Source organism: Podarcis bocagei (genome assembly GCF_964188305.1).
Source record: "Podarcis bocagei genome assembly, chromosome: 3".
Classification (NCBI taxonomy): Eukaryota; Metazoa; Chordata; class Lepidosauria; order Squamata; family Lacertidae; genus Podarcis; species Podarcis bocagei.
In genome coordinates this window covers 88,965,922-88,981,095 of record NC_138127.1, presented here as the reverse complement: position 1 = coordinate 88,981,095, position 15,174 = coordinate 88,965,922, and the positions used below count along the sequence as shown (strand labels likewise).

The 15,174-nt window shown below is 42.6% G+C and overlaps 1 protein-coding gene and 1 long non-coding RNA gene across 9 annotated transcripts in view; one reads left to right on the top strand and one right to left on the bottom strand.

Annotated features, from left to right (window-relative positions):
* The window catches only part of PPM1B (protein phosphatase, Mg2+/Mn2+ dependent 1B), a 45,009-nt gene extending 35,528 nt beyond the window's left edge, over positions 1–9,481 (bottom strand). The window contains exon 1 of one of the 5 annotated variants that reach the window (XM_081188683.1): positions 9,133–9,481. The gene's annotated coding sequence lies outside the window, so the exon portion shown is untranslated. Of the gene's footprint in view, positions 1–8,829; positions 8,958–9,132 lie in introns of those variants that run through there. The other 4 variants (XM_081188681.1, XM_081188685.1, XM_081188684.1 and 1 more) reach the window with 4 other exon arrangements.
* A 436-nt stretch (positions 9,482–9,917) lies between these two features.
* On the top strand, positions 9,918–14,944 carry LOC308584217. Of its 4 annotated transcripts, XR_014006656.1 has the most exons (4): positions 9,918–10,595; positions 11,096–11,234; positions 12,420–12,640; positions 13,671–14,944. It is a non-coding gene; the product is annotated as an uncharacterized lncRNA (long non-coding RNA). The 4 variants fall into 4 exon arrangements; XR_014006654.1 differs by having other exon boundaries at positions 9,918–10,294; positions 12,420–14,944; XR_014006657.1 differs by having other exon boundaries at positions 12,420–14,944.
* The last annotated feature ends 230 nt before the right edge of the window (positions 14,945–15,174 follow it).

The following is a 15,174-nucleotide window of genomic DNA, read 5'->3' as shown; positions in this document are numbered from 1 at the left end:
TATAAATCTATTACTTAATTATTCCTTTTAGTGATGGTGTTTCAATATGCAATAAGGGTTTATCCTTTGAGTTTTTATTGTTGTTGTTTGGCGCCAAGCAGAGAGATTTGATTTCTAAGAGACTTTAGATCCCCTCATTCTAGCACAAACTCAAGTAGTGGGTTTTGATTTAAGTTTTTAAGAAAAAAGGGTGGGATGAAAAAATTTCACTTCACAGGTCTAGTAACTTGTGACCTCAACATATCTAAAATTTCACTTACAGGTTGACCTGGTAGCGTGCAAATCCTTTCCTACCATACCCTTCACTTAGAAATACAGCATCTTTCAAAAGATCACCAGTCTATCCGCTTCCCCTCCCCCAGCCAGTCAGTCTTCTGTGGCTCAGTCTTCACTGGGCCCTTTGGAGGTTTTTCTTCTTTCAATTTTTTTTCTAGAGTTTTGCTGCAGGAGGTTATATTTCTTTTAATTCCCCCAAGCCTGCTGATCTCTCCTGTTGTGCATGGATGGTGTTATTTTGGCAAAATAAGACCTACCTGCAATTATGCAGGTCTGAAGTGTTGACGTTAAAAAATAAGTTATAATTGTCATTTCAATATTAAAATAGTGATTTTGGCTTAATAGTATATACAATAAAATGAGCTCTATTGTACTCAGAAGCAACCACAAGCCTACTTTTTTCAAGTGCCTCCAAAGCCCCTGCACATGTTCTTCGGATGCTTTGGAGCACGTTTATAAACCTGACTGTTTCCAGCATAAGCTGTCCCAGATCCATGCATTAAATATACACTGACTTTTTTTATTTAAGTACACCCAAGTGTTTATTAATACACATTTATTAACACACTACTGCTGTTACTAAGCTACATATTTAATTTGTATTTTTTAACCTGCATTATGAACTTTCATAAAACCTCTTTAAATAGACAGCAGCATTATCAGAAACAGGATCACAATAAAATGATGCATTGTCATCTACATTGGGTAAATGATAAAGTAGCCCAAAGACTGTATACAGTGGTGCCTCGCAAGACGAAAAGAATCCGTTCTGTGATTCTCTTCGTCTAGCGGTTTTCTCGTCTTGCGAAGCAAGCCCATTGACAGATTAGCGGATTAGCGGCTTTTAGCGGCTTATCTGCTGATCGGATCAGCTGATAAGTGGCTTAGCGGCTTAGAAAAAGGGGGGAAAGGGGAAAAAACCAGCAGGAACTCGCAAGACATTGTCGTCTTGCGAAGCAAGCCCATAGGAAATTCGTCTTGCGAAGCACCTCCAAAACGGAAAACTCTTTCGTCTAGCGAGTTTTCCGTCTTGCGAGGCATTCGTCTTGCGGGGCACCACTGTACAGGATGATGCCTATAGCAGGCAAAGGGCCAGTCAGGAAACATGCAGTATTTTATGTAAATGTCACTACATGACAGTATGCAGTATAATTGGAAGCAGTCAAATTCTCAATTTCCAAACATATTAGGAACCTAACAGCTGTTCTAGTTCTCACCTAGTCTCTGTGTGCCAAAAAAATTCCCTTCTCTTCAACTGACAGTACAGACCTGACATCAGGACAGACGTTTTGGGGAAGTTCATTGACTGTGGACAAACGTTTTTGACAGATAGTTAAAAGAAGAGAAACTTATTGACTCCATTGTTCCCTTTCGCATTTAAAAGGAACAAAATATCGACAAAATATCTGAAAAAGGAAAACTTTGTTGCTAGATCTGCTTTTAATAATAATAAAAAAAGATGGATACAAATAGAAATTGTTTCCCCTTGAGGGAGCTTGTGAAACTGTTATTAAAGTCGAACTGGGGAGCTTTGCAGCTGTAAAGATTAAAGATCGTGGGACCAGACTTCGACCTTGAACAAGAATGTGCTCAGAGGCTCTGGTGCTTGCCTTTTGCAAGACAAGTGCTTTATTGGAACAGTTACATGAGAAGATGGATTTGATGACTGTTGCGATCGGAAATTTTGGACAGGCAATGGGTACCTATATAGAACCCACTCAGGAATTAATCCAGGAATGTGCTTTGACAGATCAGATGAGGGAGGAGGTTGTTGGTGGACCTCAGGTGGCAGAGATGGAGGGAGCTGTGGCCCAGCATGAACATGAGTTGGTGGTTTTGACGAATGAACCTGGAAAAAGCCAGATTTGGAGAGATGGAGTTCTGTTTGGCTTGGAGATGGGGGGCTGGATGGACCCCCCTATGCAGGGATGTTTTGACCTTTCAAGTCTGGCTTTGGGCCGGGGGGAGTTCAGAGTTGTGGGGGCCCTTAACTTTGGAGGGACCTTGAAACATGCCTTTAAATACCACATGGATTTCAGTGTTGACTATGGAAAAGGGGCTGACTTGTCGAGAAGGGACAAAAATATTGTCAAGCTGGAGCCTCCCCGAGTGAAAGGAGCAGAAGACAAAGTAAAGTATGGGTATAAACATGAAGAAGACCTGCGGAAGGGACATGGAAAAGACTTAAGAGCCTGGGATATAAGGTTACCAGGTTGATGGACTAGATGGATAGGATAGAAAGGACTGACAAAACCCGAGACCAGGAAGAAGAGACGATGGATGAAGATTGGAAGAAAGTTTTAAAAATTTATTTAGAAAAGTATTGTAAAATTAATGAGTATTAGAAAAATGTTGGAATGAAATTATTTGGCTTTAGCAGGAATGTTAAAAAGAATTATGTAAGAATATGTTATGGTTAAAAGAATTTGGTATAAATAAGATTTAAGTTTTAAGTTTTAGGGTTTTTTATGGTAAGATAAGGTTAAAATAGATTAAGGTAATTTAATGACAGAATATTGTGAAAGATGCAAAGGATTTGCTGAGATAATTAATAACTAGAATACAAAAAAGGGAGGTGTGAGGAGGTCGATGAAATAAGTTAATGAAAGTTAAGGATTTGGGAATATTAGATTTGTTTTTAATTTTTTTGTTTATTTTTGGCGTTTTGATTTTGATGCATTGTGCGTTTTGTTTTTTGTTTTTGACTTTGGTTTTTATTGATTTGTAATTGTTACTTTTATCTACTTTTTTCTTTCTTTTTCTCTTTCTCTTGTTTTTTCCTTCTTTTTTCTTTGTAACTTTAAAATTCTCAATAAATATCATTTTTTTAAAAAAGAGTATATCTTGTATGTTTTCAGTTGTGCCAAATTCTTCACAAAATCCCTTGTTTTGCTCTTTATTAATATTATTCTCCTTCTTTAGACTCCATCATTTTAACCTCTTAGGTCACATATATATCCTAGCTGCTATAGATTTTTATGTTCAGACTCCACATTCTATCATAGGTTAGAAGACTGAGAAGAGTGCTAAAATAGTAGTACTTCTGCCATATTAGAAAATACCACAACTGACTCTTTATCGCACAATCTAGAATGAAGCGGAACCACTGGTGAGAGGTAAAAGACAAAGAGCCTGCAGAAGATTTCAACAAGAGGCAATCTTTAAAGAGAAGATTGGATTCCTTCCCCCGCTGCCGCCTTTAACTAGCTAGCTGTGAATTAAATGTCACCCTGTTACCAGACATTGGAAAACAACCTACCAGCATGGTAGGGCCAGTTAGACTAAGGCGTAGAAGATCCAGGTTCAAATTTCCAATCAGCCATAAAGCTCAGTGGGGGACCAGCCACCTTTTCTTAGCTTAGCCTACCTCACTGCATTGCTGCAAGGATAAAATGGAGATGGGAAGAGCCATGTATATCAGCTTGAGCTCCTTGCTGGAAAGGTGGGGTATAAATATATTACACAAAGATCAGCAGAAAAATCATTCCACCACAAACACACATTTAGAGAACTAAATTGTATAAATTTCCAAAAGATTTGGAAAGGCAGACTACATATCAGCCCACTATTCCATGGAACTCAATTAATTTAACCGTTCTTCCACGCCAAGTTTCATATACAGTTCTCTGAAATATTGTTCAAATACAGAATATGGCCTGGTTAACACATACTGCTAAATCATAGCTTGTTACGAGATCTGCAGCCACAGTCTGTTGCTGGCTTATGGCTTGCTTTAACTATAGCCTATTATGTTATGCATGAACCTAACATCCTTCTTTAACCATGGCCACCCCAACCTACAAAGGCATGAGGCAATAGCAGGCAGAAAACAAATCAGACTTTGGAGAATTAGGTTTGTTTGACAATTTGTGGTTAACTAGTGGTTTGTTAAACAAATCATGGCTAAGTATTATGTGCAAGCTAGGTCTATGGCTATAAATACATAGAATTTTATTATTGCTGCCATCTCATATTTCAAGTCAAATCCTGTGCATACCATGTTGCTCCCTAATATGTGGCCAAATTTCAATGTGTGGCCAAGTGTCTCAGTATCTGAAAATGCTTCTTAATATTCAGGCTAAAACTTTATGAATATGAGAAGAACAGGCTTTTACTTTTTACCTACCTTCCCAACTGTCCAATTCCTATTAATATATTTAGCATACATTTTATTCAAAGTTCACCTCTACTCTCCAACTACTACACATAGTGTTCTCCTTTACCATTTATTGTATCATGGTTGCAACTACATGGTAAACTGAATTTGTTTAGCATCTGGCCAAGCACTTTCCTCGCCATGAGGATAGATATCACGCTGCAAGTGGTCAACTGAAATCACCAAAGGACCACAGAATCTGTCATATTTCTGGCCTACTTTATATATAAGCTACTTATGCAAATATACCGGTATTTACTAGTCCACTAAAAATTTCAACTGGTACATTTACTAGGTATTGTATGTCATGCATTCTTACACAACTTATTTCACATGGAGACTTGCCAAAGCCTGAACCTCTTTGAAACACTGGAAGGTATTTCTATTATTTATAATCCAAAGCATATTGTGCTTTATAGAGTATTGTAAGCAAGGCACACCAAGGAGCTTGCAATCTCAATTTCAACCATAAAAAACCAGGCAAAGTCTGCATAGATTAAAAAAGGATGACTGAACAATGGGCCATCTACTTTCAGTAGCTTTCAATGAATAATATTAATCAACACTGAATTAAAACTGATACTTAGCCTTTAGGCTCTGAGAAATTGGCAGTGCTTTTAAAGGATACAGATGAAGTACAAAATTTATTAAACATTGAGCTAAAAATAACTCCACCCTTAACATTGGTCACTAAGTAAAGAAGGTTTGAAGTGGTTGAAAGGAGAGAAAATGTATGTTAGGGTTCAAAGCTGAGGGATGGAAGGGGTTGGAAGGAACCAAGCTTCTGAGCCATTTCAATTTTCCCTCTGCTTAAAAGATAAAACATTCATAAGCGCTAAAATGGGCAAGATGGTACTTAGGCTTTGGCAAAACTCCACAGCAATTGACTTCCATTGCCACATTCTTCTTGTCCACATCCATGCATCCATATAATATTCACACATATTATCAATAGGGTTCATGGATTCAAAAGAGTTGGAAGGGACCCTGAGGATCATCTAGTCCAACCCAAATATGCAGCAACCGTGGCATTATCAGCACTCCAGTGGAACCTCGGGTTATGTACCGTCCTCCTTACGAATGCTTCTGGTAACAAGCTCCATTAATAAAAGCATGCCTCATGTTAAGAACAGTTTCGGTTTAAGAACGGACCTCCAGAATGAATTAAGTTTGTAACCGGAGGTACCACGGTACACTCTAACCCACTGAGCTATCCAGGCTGAGGTGTAAAAAGCACAAGCTCAGCTGAACACAGACATGTATCCTAGGCCCTCAGTTTTAAAGTCTGTGTAAGACCTAAGTTTTCAGGATTTCCCAGGTAAGAACCAGCACTAGGATAACTCAGGCCTAAACATAAAGCTACAGATCCCCAGTTACCTGCTTGTTTAGGGCACATCAACTGCACCACATAAATGGACAATTGTTAGAATTTTCTTCTCACTTCCATTGCAATGATCTCCCCCCCCCCCCGGCCAGGTGGAAAAAGCTATGCAGCTTAGTCTGCCTATATTTCTCAACTTTCCATTATGGAAGGAGTACACAGAATAGAAAAGAATAGAACAAAAAACAACAGTGCTACCATGATTGTGTAGAACAGCCTCTCCTATCCATTTACGGCTAGAAATCTATAGTAGTCGTAACAGGCAACTGAGGGAAGGGGGCGTACACAGCTGGCAGCAAGGGGAAGGATTAGGCAGGCTTGGTAAATAACTTTGCCTAAGCCTGTTACCCTTACCCAATTTCAGCTAAAGGTGAATACTGGAATAGCAGCAGATACCCCAGCAGTGTTAACCCATGGGCCTGTTTCCTGCAGCCCATGACCACAGAGACAAATCACAAAGGAGGGAGCCATACAATCTACAAAGTGGGAGATGTTGGCAAGTGACTGTTTTTAAAACCCTGGGGAGGTAGCTGATAAACCATAATTTAGCAAAAGCCACCAGACATGAGCAGCGATTTGAGCCTGGCTTTCCATGGCTAAGCTGAACACTCTTAATCAAAATGTCTGAAAACATTAAAGCCAAGTTGTTTAATTAAAAACTAGTCTTCACCTATTTAGCAACCTTTCCCAAATATTCCTGTTCCACGGAAAATTGCACTTCCTGTCTTTCCAAATGCATATTTCCATATAGTGACCTGTTAACTGCTAACACATATTTCCCATACCGTTATCTGATCAATAAGAGAGCAGTCTATTACTACTACTACTACTACTACTACTACTGCAGTTTATTATCCACTTTAAGACTAGGTTGATCAGGTGTGTCAAGCAAAAATTGCCTCCACGCAACCAGGCGCATCCTCTACTGATGATATATTCAGCCCTGCACAGTCTTAAAAAACATAAGCAGTGGAACATAAAGCTCAACATGGCAAAGTGGATCATGGCTATTCTCTTAAAACAAACTTGTCTGGTCAGCTGTGGTGAGTTACACAGCCATTCCTTCATGTACCAAATAGTGCATGATGTTAGAACCTAGTCCTAACCCTTAGGGAGCCAGTAGAGTAGGAAATTAGCAACTAAAGGATCACTGAGGTCAAATCCGAGTGGTACAAGAGGGCCCCCTCCACTGTTCACTCAAGAAGGAAAACTGATGTGTTGAATGACAGTCAATGTGTTAATGGGTTGAGCTAGCAGTATGCCAGTGGAAGGGGAAGCTGGTCCTCTACCTTGCTCAAAGTAGGCATCCACTAAAGAGCAAAAGAGTGCTTAACAGCTGTGCATGCACCCAAGTTCTGAGTAGAAGCCACGGCACATGTGACTGTCTAAAAGTGTTTGCTACCTGTCATAATCTAATTGTAGGTCAAGCCACAAAGAAGTGAGAAGAATAGCCATTGATGGTTTTACATATGGCCAGATACCCAAAACAACCCTACACCAAGAGGGTTGGTCCAACAGGCAAATGCACTCAGTTCATCAATTTCTTACCCACTCTTCACCCAGGTTATGTTATCCTGTGGGGACAGGATTCTAGTCATCCAGCACTGGACCTACATTCACAATGATATGAAGGATGTTTGCACAAAAACCTAAGTGTTTTGGCTTACTCCCTAGTTTGTTCTACAAGAGCTTCCATTAAGATGGCTCCATGTACGAAATGCACCTCTCTATACAGAGCAAATAAACAGAGTCACAGGGCATATTCCTGACCTAATATCTTAACATTCATACAACTAATGTAGGCCTGCAATACTTGATGCCTCCATCCTCTACTGCTAAAAAAAGGCATACAAGTGAAATGATAATTCCCCAGCCCCCAAAGAGCCCACAGTCTCAGGGCATTTTAAATTTACTCCAGTCCTTTACTAATCTTGTAGGTTTGGACTACATTCTTTAAACTAAGCAATTCTCATAGCCGAGCATAATTTAAATCCAATTCCTAATTTTCAATCCACCACACTAGTTTTTCAACCCTGACCCAAATCCAAAATCCTGCACCTTTCACTTGACCTACCTTCAAATAAGCGGAACATGATGTAAGCCTACAGACTGCCTTCCTTAAAACATATTTATACTATGTTTTCACTTTTAACACATAAGTAACTATTATTTATATGAAAATAGTGAAGACTAAATCAGCCAGCAAATTTCATAAGCCGAGTCAGAACTTTAACCCCAGTTCAGTCACCTACAGGTACAAGTATCCCCCACTGATACTTCCCATTGCTACATCTGACATGGTCAGGATCGAAACTATAACCAGCGTATGTCACTGGTAACCCAAAAAGCCAGGTCCTTTCCGCAAAAGAAAAGGTTAGCCTCATATTGTGCAGAAAGCACATTAACACGAAAAACTGCCCACTTCAGCTAATCTTAACGGTCTGCAGCAAGTCCAAAACTTTCAGGCGTTCGGACATGGGTGCTTACAACCTTTTTTAAAAAAAAAATTAAAGCAGGCTGAAGGAGTGAATTCTAAAAAAACCCACAGCAGTGTGTTTTGTGATCGTGGACGGGAACTAAATAACGGGGCCTTAAACAGACAGTGATTTTTAGGAGGGTAGGATGGGGAGTTCGCCGTCAATGCAGGCCTCTCTGCTTCCCGGGGTTAACTCAGACAATGGCGAGAAGACCGTCGTCGTCGTCGTCCCCCCACCTCTCCCTCCCCAGTCGGCATCCCAACCTCTCCCCTATCAAGCTCAGGCCTCTCTCCTTTTTCAACAGCCCGACTCCACGCCCAATCCCAAATTGAACATCCTACACCGAGGCCCGAAGCAGAAGCGGCGGCAGCTCCTCCCTCCCCTCCCACTCAGCCCGATCTGCCATGAGACGCGAGACGAAGAGGTTTCTCCCCCCCCCCCGCTGCCGCCCGCCCAGCCACCCGTTTCCATCCCGCCACCCCGGCCAACGATCGCCGGATCCTCGCTCCCCTTCTCTTCGCCCCGCTCCCTCCTCTTACCCGGAGTATTACAACGAAGCCACAAATCCAGCCATTGCTCCTCGGCCGCCTCGCCTCGCCCCTCCCGCTCCGAACTACGCAGTACGCAGAAGCCCCCGCCGATGCCGCCCGTAACGCCAGCGCAGGCCTAACCCCCGAGTGAAGGCCCGAACCCAAGCCGCCCTCTTCCCGCCCTCCTCCCGCAGCCAACCCGCGCTCGAGGCCTGCTGCCTGACGAGGCCCCGTCCTCCTCCTCGCCGCCAGCCTCTCCCCTCCCTTCCCCTCCCCCGCTTTCCCTCAGGCGGAACCGGCCTGGGCCTGTACCTGGCGCCGCAAGCTCGCCGCTCGGTTAGAAGCCCCCCAGTTGCCCGCGCGCGCAGGCGGCCTCCGTCTCTCCCGACTAGGGTTGAGGTTAGGCCACAGCTCGAGGAGCAGCAGCAGCAGCCGTCTCTCCCGCCTCCGCCTCCTCTTCACGCAACGGCCTCTCCCTTCGCGGTCGTCCGCTGTGGCAGTCCGAGCGAAGCCAGCAGCACGGACATGTTGGGAGCCCCCGTCCCAGCGGCCGCTAATGGGCCGTCCCTCCCCGCCGCGCAACGTCAGAATGCACCGGGCGGGGGGAGGGGAAGAGCGCCCCCTCCCTTCACACAAGAGCCTCAAAGTGGATTCGGTCCTGCCGGCACGCACACGCAAAAGAGAAGGGTGAGAAGCCCTCTGCCATTGGCCGCAGAGGCCGTCATTCAATGCGCGGCCCTCGGCTCGCATCCCCATTGGGTATCCTGCCTGTCAGGTTCTCGCTTCTTGGTTGTCCATTGGTTCGCTCGCTTGCCACTTACTCGCCAGCTTATTTCCACAAATGCCCGTTGGGTGTACGCCTCTGTCTCAGCTTTGTACCAATTGGCTGCTGTCGTTGCCAATCAAGTCTGCCAAGCTCGCCGTCCTCACCTATGCGCAATATTTTTTTAAAAAAAACATAGGCTATGCAGTATGGAATGTCACTGGTCGAAGTAAGTGCCAATTAACTTCTTCTCCCGCCCCTCCCCACTCCTTTCTCTTACCAAACGCTAACTTCCTCCTATTTCCCCCCCCACCTCCATTGTTCCCCTCTTACTATTGGCTGCGAATGTTGCCTATCTTCGGCAGCTTCCGCGTCCTTCATAATAAGCTTCTCAAATAGCCAAGGACGCAGGCGTGAATCCCTGCACATCGATTGGGGGGAGGAGGGCGGGGTATGAGAACGAAGGCGGTGTTTGAAAAGCAACCGAGCAAGTAGCCCTTCCCTATTCCACCCCCCCCCCAAGGCCACAATAGACCCTCTACGCTGTGATTGGCTGAGCGCTGGAGCGGCCTTCTCTCCAGTACTTACCAGGAACGGGAAGGACGGCGGAGGATGGGGGGGGGGGGAGAAAGAACAGAGAGAAAAATGCCCGTATGTTCTGTCGTATTACATCATCGCTAACCAATAGGAAAGGTTTAAAAAGGCCTTTAGGTAAGAACGCGCTAAGGCCGTACAAAGGCTGAGGAGAAGCCGAGCTGGTCTGTACTTGAGGCGCCTTCGAAGGCACGCAGATTCACAGTGCAGCTTTACACATACATAACCCCTGGGAGGTTGTAACTGCAGCCCCTTCACAAGGAGGCTTACTGCTCCCTAGGAAGTGACAGGACTTCAGCCTTCAACTGGGCCAGATGCTTTAGCATCTCTACAAGAGCCGTTCGTCCCAAGGCATTTTGGCACCTGAGGCAAAGCAAACTGCAAATGGCGCCCCCTCCTCCCCTCTGGGGAAGAAGGGGTGAGTACAGATCTACATCAGGAACAAGAGAGGAATAAAGCTATATGTTGGGGTCCACTGGGCCCATTGATCCTGCCGTCCAAGGCCACCGCCTGACCTTGCCTCATAGGCGGGTCAGCCCTGATCTAGGATTGTCATAGGATTCCTCTTTTTTGGAAGATGAGCTTTTTTAAAAAAGGAAATTACAAAAATTGTTGAGCTGGAAAATACGAATTTTTTATTGGCTTGCCTTAGATCCAGGAGAAAGCACCACATTTTGGAAATTCCCCACGGATGGAAAATCCAGATGTATGGCTGCCCTACCTGATCTCCATTCAGAAGTGACTCCTGGTATATGCAGCCAATCCCTTAAGAATGGCCATGTAGGTTGGCAGCCTTGCCAAACCTTTATTAGGCATTACAAATATAGGCCATCATAAAATGTCCATATATAACATTTTAGAATATATACAAATAAACAGCCATGTAAAAATATGTAATAACGAGGATTTTCATTTCAGTTTCTTCCCGCCATTCACCATTCTGAAGAGATGCTATTGATAAAAACTCAGCCACCCTTGCAGTTACTTCCAGGTTCATGTCAGACAGATACGAATCTGATATTTTCCTTGTGCCATGGTGTTAGACTACCCAGGAAAGGTGATAGCACATGTTTTGTGTAGCTGGTTGTATAATGGACAGTAAAAAAGAATGTGTTCTACTGTGTCCAGCACATTCAGAAAACATCCACAATGCCTATCGTTTCTGGGGATGTTTAAATATCTGCCCTTGACCAAAGCTGAGGGGGAAACATTCAGTCGGGCTAACGTAAAGGCCCTGCATTAGACTGGAATTATTAATTTTGAAATATAAGTGACCCTATTGGATTTAAACCATAAAACTTGGGGGAGCAAATTTTATTTACAGCTGACTCGATGTTTTGTTTTTCAGTGTCCCTTAATATGATTTGAGGGACACTGAAAAACAAAACATCGAGTTTTGTATGATTTGAATATTATGATAAATATATTTCTCACTTGAATTATGCAAGAATTCCAAGTCAATGCCAATAGATCTGATTTTGCTGTGTAAGAGTTGCAACCATCGGGATTTATAAGTGTCCAGATTTGAAGGTTGGCAACGGAAGTGGCAATGCAATCGGTATTTTTTAGTGCTTGCCCACACCCAGTATTCTATCATGTGTATACCTAGTTCTACACACATCATCTCATACATGATTGAACTTGGGAGCCCCAGGATATTTCTCAAGAAACTTGAGTATCTTATCTAAATCACTATTACCGTATATGCTTGTATCCATACTGGGATCCTAAAAGGTAACTGGGACGACACTTTAGCTTGAAAAATTTGAATAACAGCTGCTATAAATTGGTTACCTTCCTGAAAATAAAAACGAGCTACTGCTGAGGAGGTACACTTTGCCTGTTTTATAGCACTTGTGCGATGGTTTGACCAACTTGAGTTGCTCTGGAATAAAATTCCAATATATCTGGATCTTTACTTGCTGGATTTCTTGTCCTCTTGTTTTCCATTTCTCTAATTTCCAGGAATTAGAGAAGACCAGATTTTTTATCTTCTCATAATTCATTGAGAGTTTATTGGTTTCACAATAGGAAACCAGGGAGAGTAAAAGACGTTTCAGTCCTATCCTCGTCAGTGATAATAATACCACATCATCCACATACAGTAACAGTGGGGCAGGGTTTTGATTGATTTTGGGGGCATGTGATTCTATTTTTTGAATGTGCTCTGGAAGATCTGATAAAAATAAATTAAAAATAAAAGGGGCAATAATACACCCTTGTTTTACACCTTTCATATTAGGGATGTCGGAAGAGAAGTGAACTTTGGCACTGGGTTTGATTGGGCAGATGTTAAAGGAATATAATTTCTGTATTAAGATTAACAAGCGTGGATTGATTCCTAACTCTACAAGCTTCTTCCACAATATCACAAGATCAACTGAATCAAAGGCACCACGAAAATCAACGAAAGCTTCAAAAATATTGGATTGGTTTTGAACTCTATATTTTTCAACCAAATGTGTAAGTATGAGACAATGGTCTAAGATAGGGCAGCCTTTGGAAAAACCAATTTGTTCTCTTCCTGGTAAGTTTAGATTTTTCATCCAGGTAAGTAATTTAAGTAAAAGGTGCTTAGCATAGAATTCCCCTATCACTGACAGTAGACTTATTGGTCTGTTGTTCTTTGGTTCACTCAGATCACCTTTTTTGAAGATTGGAATACTTCCTGATCTAAGTCATATTTCAGGGATGATTCCATATTTACCAATAAGAGTAAATAGTTGAGCTAGGGGTTCTGCCCACGAATCTATGAATGTCTTAAATAATTATATTGGTAAACCATCCGGCCCTGGCAACTTGCCCAGTTTTAGTTTTAAACTATTAATTATCTTTCTAATTTCCTCCTCTTTCACCCTTGGCCACTCCTTTAGTTTATCTAGCTTGTTATTTTTGGTCTCCTTTTCATTCAATTTACTATGTAGATCATTAAATATAGAAATGAAATACTGAGACCATTTAGATTCTGCAATTGATGGGACATTTGATTGGTCGCCAGCTTTCAGACCTCCATACACTAGCGACCAAAACACTTTGTTATCAGTGTGCTGGAGCACACTTTTGTCAGATTCATGACATGAATTTGGCCTTAGTTGGCAAATAACACATCTGGTACAAAGGAAGAAGGGTGGAAGGAGAAAGGTCCCAATAGTAGAGGAGGTATAATCTGTGACATTATTATGCCAAGCCCCAAACCCTATGCATGGAGCTCTCCCTCCACTGAAATATGTAAATCCTACTGAGTTAAAAAAAGGAATAAAAGTAAGTGTGCAGAACTATCCCCAGCATCACAACACGGTGTCTTTAGGCTACTGTCAGAGACTTAGAACCCTGCCAGGTCCCATCAACGATGCCTTTTTTTCAAAAAAAAAAATCTTGCTATTATTTTTTACTAAATTTGATGTGATTATTAAAAGTTATGGGCAGTGTTAAGTTGTGGGTGAACATATCAGATGACACAGCGATTCTTCAGACAGCTCTTGTTTATTCACAGGCCAGAACAGAACTGAACTGAAGGGTTCAGCCAACCTGCTTATATAGAGCTCAGCTACAAAGCAACAGTAACAACTTTCTGTAACTATCCAATCACTGAACATCACTTTCAATTCTTTATTTGCATATGTGGACCTGAGTGAAAACTATCTACAGTATTCCCCCTGCTGGCCCAGGATGAGAACTTCAGTACATAACAGGCAGGATTCACCTAACCAGTGTCATCAGTGGAAGTCATTGCTCAGTGTTTTCTCCCTTCTTCCCCACATGCCCCTGCACCCCCTGAAACTGGCTCGGGGTGGCAGGTCAGGAGAACCCACGAAACAGCACTGAGGGAAGGAGATGTATGTTGCTCCTATCTGGCAAGGTGTATGCTTGCACAGACAGAATAATTGGAAGAGTGTGGTGTTGATTCCCACTCTAAAATTCTAGACTCACAGCAGGTCTGGGGATGCCACCCTTTTTATTTCACATATTACCGTAGGGCAACTCCCATCATTCCTGACCTTTAGTCAGTGGTTGATGGGAGACTAACAACATATGGACAGCTGCACGTTCCCCACTGCTGCTGTAGTGACATAACATCAGGGGCATTGTGGGAAATATATATAGTTGCTCCCCCAGCCCAGTTGCCATGCGTTTGCTGTCCTTCTGCCCACCACAACTAGATAATCTCACCAGCAATGGGGGCATTCTTATGTCAGTGGGGCATCAACAAAAGGGATCCCCACTAGATGGCAATTTGTAGAGGCTCTCCTCAAACCTGGAGCCAGCCCTGGTCTTAAACTTTGTCTTGCTGCATTCCCAAATTGTATTTATGTAGCTTTCCTTTACCAAGTTGTCTAGGGAAAGACGGGATAAAATAAATAGCCCTGTGGCATAGCCTGATGGTACACGATTGCAGACTCCTCGTGAAAGAAAGCAGGTTTGGGTCTAGCCAGTGCCTAAACTGGAGACACCTGGGAATCCAATATGGCTTTGGTAATGGAAGGCAGGATATAAATATACCAAATAAATAAATAACCTTTTTCAAAAAACAACCATAGAGCCTTGAAGTTGATGCTGAGCACTGATAGAGGAGAAGAACCATTTACGCCACCTTGGAGAAAAATTGGGATGTAAATGGAACAAAATGGTACAAGACTAAAGTTTTGGCACCGCTTTATACATTGGTTTCATAGTGGTGATTAATAAACGATTGAAAAAATACAGAGTCAACACATTTTACTATCAGAGGACAAAAAAACCCCTGGAAAATAGTCTTTCAGTGGGCAAAAACAAGAGGAAGAGCCCAGCCGAGAACATTGTGCTGTAAAACTACTGCATTTACTGCTTCTATTAGTGAAGCGAGCATGGAATCCACTTGACACATGCAAGAAAGACACGTGTGCATCAACTGAACATTTCCAGAGCTCAAAAACCAAAGGTAAAAGGTGAGATAATAATGTGAAAGTGTTGTCAGCTCCAGTATCTTTCTGCAGTTACTGATGTTATTTTGTCAAGAT